This window comes from Spermophilus citellus (assembly GCF_964194105.1).
Source record: "Spermophilus citellus genome assembly, chromosome: 12".
In the NCBI taxonomy this organism is placed as follows: Eukaryota; Metazoa; Chordata; class Mammalia; order Rodentia; family Sciuridae; genus Spermophilus; species Spermophilus citellus.
Window position 1 is genome coordinate 114,777,746 of NC_138198.1, and position 8,166 is coordinate 114,785,911.

Sequence of the window (8,166 nt, forward strand, 5' to 3'; positions counted from 1 at the left end):
ATTACATGCCAACAAATTGGATAACCTAGAAGAAATGGATAAATTTATAGAAACATCCAACCTACCAAGACAGAGTCCTAAAGAAATTGAAAATCTGAGCAGACCAACAATGAATAAGGAGATGAATAAGTAATAATAATGATTTTAAAACCCTTCTCAACAAAGAAAAGCCTAAGAGATGGTTTCACACACCAGTGATTTCTAGGAAGCATTTAAAGAAGAATTACTATCAATGCATTAATTTAAAAAAAAAATTGAAGAGGAAGGAACATTTCAAACTGATTTTATGAGGCCACCATTACTCTCACATCAAAGCCAGAAAAGAACACTATAAGACAAGATGATCATAGGACAACAGCCTGGATAACTTGGGTGAAAAATCTTAAACAAAATCTTAGCAAACAGAATTTAATAGCACACTAAAAAGCTCATTACCATGATTTGAGTGGGATTTATCTCTGGAATGCAAGGATGGCTCAACATGCACAAATCTCTAATGATGATGAGCTGCATTAATAGAGTGAAGGGGTAAAAGCATACGATCAGATCCGTAAATGCAGAAAAAGTAGTTAACAAACGCCAACATTCCATTATTCTTCATTATCTAATTTACTGTAGAGGTTGCCTGTTTTCTGGAATTTTGTCTAACTCCTGCCATTCTGAAGGCAAGCCAAGTGGTCCACGGTTTTGCCCTTGGCTCTACAGGAAAGTGCAAGCTACAATGTCTTCCTTCTGCTCTTTGCTTTAGTCATTGTTGATACTGTGGTGATAAGTCTACTGAGGCAGGCAGCATGTGTTACCTTTACATATGCTTATTTCTCTTTCATAGCTCCTCATCAGGTCGGTAGTATTATAATCATTTCTCTACCTGCACCCCAGATTCAATCCCTCCTGGAGCCCATTTCTCTCTAGTTCACCATAGTATAGGTACCAACATCCCTACTTGGGATGGAGTACAGAATTAGCCTCTCTCTGGTCTCCCTTCTACTCTTAGGTCTCTCCACTTTCCACTCAGCAATCAGACCACCTTTCAAAAATGTGAATCAAACCATCACACTCCCTCCATAAATGCAACCAAACTCACTGCTGTGCTTAGGATAAAATCTAAACTACTCTATATCACTTACCCTTCTCCACATCTGAAACGTCCTCATTTAACACATAGGACCTCTCTTCTGTCCTTCCCACCTTGCTTACCAAGCGATAGTCACATTGGCCTATTTTCCTTGTTGAAATCCTCTAAACTCTTTCCTGCTTCAGGACCTTTCTCTCACTTGTCTCTTTCCCAGAAATCCCCTCCCACAAATTGTCACAAGCTCTTGATTGTCATTTTATGTTTCCCAAAGCACCTACCACTCTCTAAACCTATATTCTTTACTACGTACTACCTGTCTCTCATTAGAATTCAAGCTACCTGGAAACAAGGACCTTGTCTGCTGGCTCCCCAGCTCTCAGAACCTGTGTTTCCAATAGCAGTGGTTGATTTAATGAATAACTACAAGGGACTCTTATTTCACACATGAGGAAACAGTTCAGTAACTTGTCTCATTTCACATAGCCATTAATTGGTGCAAATATACATTTTTTCACATTCTTATACTCGAGTCATCCATCTGGGGTTTTCTAAGATATTAATTATTTCCCATGTGTTTGGAAACTGTCAGACGGCTTTGCTTTCCTTCTCAAATAGCCCACAGAAATCATTTGATCACTTTCAAAAGGCATTTCAGTCCACTCCACTCTTGTTAGCATCAGCATTGGCCGGGTTTCCTCCACCGCCTTTGATGTGAGCGTTCATTAAAAGAGGAGACAGGCGTTCCCAGGCAGGGCCACTGCCATCTTGGTCAGAGCCCACAGTATCTGAGGGACTGTCATTCTTGTTCCAGAGTCGTTCCTGCAGCTGTGCTGCAGACTATTAGCTTTGGTTTACTTTTATATTTTATTGTCATTTTAGGGACAATTTTTTTTGGTTCATTTTTACTGTGCTTTCTCCTTTGACCCGTTAAGCCCTAAATATGCTGATCCTATACATCCTGACGAATCTAATTAACCCCATATGCTTTCAGTAGGGGTTTCAGATGCTCCCAGAAATGTCTTCCTTCATTCAACTGTCAGGAGCTTAGTGCTTACTGCAAGACATGTGCATCGTTAAATGAATCATCCTCAATAGGAAACAACTTGAAATCTTTAAGGGATTCTGAAACAACTCAAGAAAACAAGCAAATATCACTTTGTATATGTATGCTATCTTTTTATAGCTCAGAAATTTGACACCAAGAGTGATGTCTTCAGTTTGCAGATGGAATTGTAAAAATATGTAGTTTTCCAAGGATAGCTAGCAGCACTTAGAGCTGGGCAAAGAGTCAAACTCTGGTACTTGTGTATTTGTTATGCTAGTCTTTCTGCTTTTGTTTAGAAGATAATTTTTCCGTAAAAAGTTTTTGTTTGTTTGTTTGTTTTGTTTTTGGTACTGGAGATTGAACCTAGGGGCACTTGGCCACTGAGCCACATCCCCAGCCCTATTTTGTATTTTATTTAGAGACAGGGTCTCACTGAGTTGCTTAGTGCCTCGCTGTTGCTGAGGCTGGCTTTGAATTCATGATCCTCCTGTCTCAGCCTTCCAAGCCATTGGGATTATAGGCGTGTGGCACCAAACTGGCAGAAAGGTTTAAAAAAAATACAAGATTTCTGAATCTGAGTTTAGTCTGTATGTTTCTAAATCTTATATTCTCAATCATAATTCTGTGGCTCTCAAAACTGCTATTTCTAATGTAGAGAAAAATCAAGGGTGATCCAGCAGTTCTATTTGGATATATGTGAAAAGAATTGAAAGCAAGGATTCAAACAGGCACTTGTACACCCATGTTCTTAGCAACATTATTCACAACTACCAAAAAGTGGAAAGTAAATCAGTTACAAAAAGACAAATAATGTGTGATGGCACTCACACAAGGAACCTAAAGTAATCGGATTCCCAGAGACAGAAAGTGGAAGGGTGGTTGCCGGGGGCTGGGTGGGATCTTGAACTTGTGATCCTCCTGCCTCAGCCTTCCAAGTCACTGGAATTGTGCATGTGCCACTGTGCTGGGGTCAGCCTCTCTTCTAATTAGACCTTTTTCATTAGAGCTGATAACAAGTGGTGAAGTTCATTCATTTTACCCTCAACACTTAACTAAATAGAAAATATTTATTAAGAAAAAATGTTTAATATATGAAGTTGAAAGAATTATAAACATCACGTGCCTGCAACTTGGATTCTAAAATCAATATTTTATATACTGTTTTATTACATCTGTTTACTCATCTGTCTATTTCTGTATCTCTCCATCAATATCTTGTAACTTTTATGCTTTTAAAAGTAAGTACAGTTCACTCCCAGATATGTCAGGATACATATCATTATCTAGAGTTCAATATAATAAACTAGTATCTTAGTATATTAGTTTTACATTCACTTGCCAGAACTTTTTCCAAGTAGTTGTATCATTCTATGTCCTCTCTAGCAATATACAAGACTTTTGATTGCTTTCCATCTTCACCAACACTTGGTGTTTTAACCATTTGAGTGGGTCATTGGTGATATTTTGCTTTGTGATAGATTTCAACTTTGATTTCCTTTAGGTTTAATTGAGCACTTTTTCATATTTGATCATTAGTATATATTTCTTTGTTAAGTGATTGCTTAGTTTCTTGGCCTGTTTAATTTTTTTTAAATTAAATTTAAAAAAAAGTTTGTGAAGTTTTAAGTGATATATATATATATATATATATATATATATATAATTTCAAAATTTAAGACTTCTGCTCATCAAAAGACACTGTGTGTGTGTGTGTGTATACACATATATATGTAAAAAGATTTTCTGTGCTCCAAGAAGGCTTTCCTTATGCCAAGATTATAAATATTTTCTCCTAGGTTTTGTTCTAAAACTTTTATAGTCTTATGATAAACACTGGATTAACTTTTTTGATATGGTGTGAGGTAAGGGTCTGGGTTTGATATATTTCAGCACGTACACTGGTACCTTTATTCAGAATCATCTGGCCAGGGGATGGAGAAGTTAATAGTTGCCCAAGGTTAAGAATGGGAAGAGGGAGATGGATATGATGGTGTAAACACCAAGAAGATTTTGTGATTGGAATAATCCTGAACCTTGATTATGATGGTGGTTACACAAATATACAACTGTAATAAAATAGCACAAAACTAAATGCACACATTGTACCAATGTCACTTTCCTGGTTCGAATACTGTACTGTAATTATACAACATGCAACCATTCAGGGAGAGTGGGGAAAGGTCTGTGAAGCCTCTTGGTACTACTTTTGCAATTTCCCATGATCCAATAACTATTTCCAAATACAAAGTTTAGAAAATCAGTTGACACATCAGTGTGTGTTTGTTTCTGGGCTCCCTGTTCTGTCTCCACGCTCTGTCTCTGAGAGTCGGTTCTCCATCCTTGCTTTCCAAGATTTGTTCTATGTATCCTACTATGTTTGCCTTTCTACTTAATTCTAGAAGCAGCTCATTGCTTTCTATAGGTGGGCTTATAGCTGGGATCCACTCGAGTCTACAGATCATTTTAGAGGGTATTGATGTCATAACATTAAGTCTTCTGATCCACAGACGTTCATTTGAGTGCTCATAAATTTTCCATCAGGAATGTGTTCCAGCTTTCAGTGTATAGGACTTTCACATCCTTTGTTTCATTTATTACTAAGAATTTTAGCTTCTTAATGCTATTGCAAATAAAATTGTCTCACATTTAATTTTTGAATTGTTTGTAGATAGTATTATAAAATATAATTGGTTATTATATCTCAACCTTGTTCCCTACAACCTTCCTAAATTAACTGACCAATTTTGGTGGCTGTTTTATAAATTCCTTAGAATAATTATGTCTTTTCATTTTTTTTGGTACCAGGTATTAAATCCAGGAGCTTTTTACATCTGAGTAATATCCTCAGACAATTTTATTTTCTATTTTTGAAACAGGGTCTCACTAAGTTGCTTGGAACTTCTCTGAGTTGCCAAGGCTGGCCTCAAACTTGTGATCCTCCTGCCTCAGCCTCCTGAGTTGCAGGAATTACAGGTGTGTGCCACTGTACCCAGTTGAGGCTGTGGGTTTTCTCTATGAATTTTAGTTGCCATCAACCAGGGCCAGCCCTCAAATGAAAACTGTAAACAAATGAAAACTCACCAGTATGTCCTTCTTCCAGGTGTAGATTTGATTCCCCTCCAGTGGAGGCCTAATTTTTACTGCTCACAGTGCCTTTGGGCAGCCATTTCTTTGTATTTTGCCCAGCATATAGTTGTTACCTGCAGGGTGGTTCATATAATAGGAGCTAATCCTATCTCATTACCAGAAGCTGGAAGCCCAGGTTTGTTCATTATTTATATCACTCCTTTCCCTGTCTCTGATGGTTCTGTTTGTTAGTGGTGACTTGGCCAATTTCTCATGCCAGGAGCAAACCCAAAGGGCTTATATAACTCACAAACTGGATTAGTGGGCCTCTGAATAACTACGAGCTTACTGTGTCAATATGCTTTCAGAAGTAGAACTCCCGATTCATTGTGCTGCCCGTCCACATAATTGGGACTAGACCGACTCTAGGCAAAATTGGATAGCCCATTTAATCTGCCTTCCCGGGGCCTGTTCTTCAGCCCTCTGCCCAGTGTCTTCATGGTTCTTCCTGCCTGGGTGGAAACGCTCCCCGGATTCCCAAGTTTCCTTTTTCCAGACAATCCTCCAGGACCCCTCTCTCCTCTAGTACCTATCAAAACTCTCTCTCCTGGGGCCTGCTGTCTCTTTGCTCAGCTGGTGTTGGTAAAAGTCTAGTTCTGTGACAGTGACAATAGCTAATGTGTTCTCTTCCACACACTAAATCTGTCTTGAGATTGGCCATCCTGAAACCATAGAATGAATCAGAATGTAAAGGAAAGCCACTCCTTCATTTTTCCTGTTCAGAAAACCCATTGTCAGAGAGGGTAAAGGTCTTGTCTGGGGTCATTGCCGGGTGCAATGAGCACGAAGTCCTAATTCCAGACTGAGTGGACCCAGCAATGGCCTCAAGCACCAAGTCCAGTGGCAGTGTGTGGAAGGCGATAGCACTTCAGTTTTCTTTCTGGCTGGCATCCCTCCTAGATGGTGACAGAGTGGACAATGACAGTCTGCATGGTCACCTAGTGAGTTCACGGTATTAGTAGTGTAGGATGGGAATGGAGTAAAAGAATTTAGGATGTCTTACCCGGAAGAGAGAAAACTGAGTGGGAACATCAAAGACCCGACTGGGAATTTAGGCCTATTCAATGGTGCCGAATACAACAGAACTGTGATAAATGGGTCAAGCAAACAGTCAACTTCAGTTTGGGATAAGAAAGGTTTCCTAACAATTAGAGATGTCTACAGTTAGAAGGGCTGGATTCCCTCACCTGCACTTCATCTCAACAACCAAAATGCACCAGGTGGGCTGGGGATGTGGCTCAAGCGGTATCGCGCTCACCTGGCATGCATGCGGCCGGGTTCAATCCTCAGCACCACATACAAACAAAGATGTTGTGTCCACCGAAAACTAAAAAATAAATAAATATTAAAAAAAATGCACCAGGTGGTGAATTCTGTACCACTGGAAGCTTGTGGAAAGGCTCAACTGAGACATCTTAGAAGGAGTTCTTTTAATATATGGGAGTTTGGAATAGATTTCCTCCTGGTCCATATCCAATTGTTGATGATGGGAGACCTTTTGGTGCTCATTAAGATCAAAAGGCATAGACACCTATCTACCCTGTAGAGAGAAGGGGGCCTCTGAGTACCCTAACACACACACCCTCCCTGCCCCAACCTAATACCCATGGGGATTGCTATGGGTTGGAGTGGTGTGGTCGGGTGTGATGCACTGTGGTGTAGTGAGGGGTGGATTGGCATGGGGTGTGTGTTATGGTGTGACGTGATGTGGTAGGCTGTGGCATGGTGTCATGTGAAATGGTGTATTGTTGTATGGGGTGTCATGTTTGATGCACTACACATGTGGCTGTGTGGTGTGGTGTCGTTATGGTGTGCAGCTCCACTGGATAGTGACCAAGTGGAACTGGAGTCGTTTGGGTTGTTGAGATGAAGTGCCAATCTAGTGATTTCCTTGGCATCGTTGGCTGCATCTTTTATAAGAAAGCAAGTCTCCTGTGTCATCCTGCACTGGTCTGTGGAATAGTCTGGCAGTATTACATATCACAACAGAATGTGTGCCATAGAGTCCCATGAAGGGCCTTTCACCCACCTCTCCTGCCCATCAACTGGAGGGCAGAGTCAGCATCAAACTGAAAATAAATCTTATGTATTATTTTGTAGTTGGATAAACTATATATTAAAAAATTTCAACCTTAAAACCAAAGAAACTCACATGTCAGTTCTGACAGAGGACAATGTGGTTTTATAATGTGCCCATGGTATCTGGGGTTTGTGAACTACGAGGCTCAATAACCTCAACACCGCTCCAGGGTTCTCCCAAGGCCTTTCAGGAGAGGCTAACTTTTGCCAAGGACCATAGATTCTGGAACTCTCTTTATATGCATATTTTTAAACATGAAACTGCTTCTTAAGCAATGCATCTGGAATCTATGGATATAGAATAAGGTAGACTCTGCTTTTTGGTCTTAACCTCCTTTTCCTCTAATATAGCAATTCTTCTTAATAAAATTTGTCATTGGGTATTTCTAATGCTATGAAGAAGATGTTCACTGAAAAACTAGTAGTTAGTTTTGGTTTGGTTGGTGTTGGTTTAATAGCTCTAAATGTTTCAGAGGCAAATCTATTTGAATGATTACGAGAGAGAGAGAGAGAGAGAGAGAGAGAGAGAGAGAGAGAGAGAGAGAATGAATGAATATGAATCCAGATATAGCCAAAGACATCAGTGTCTACCCTGGAACACTGAGGCACAGAATGCCAGTGTGATTTCTTGTAAGGTGGCAGGATGGTGACGGGTGGGAGAGGGAGGAGGAGGAGAAGTAAGGGGAGGAGCAAGATGGGGACAGGAGAATGACAAAAAAGCAGGGAAGGGTCAGAGAGAGGCCAAGACCGAGAGCTGACTTAACTGCTTGACACTGTATTTTTCTGCCCGCTTTGTTCCTTTCCTGTCACCAGTGCAGACAGGAGGAGTTGTTCTCGCCCA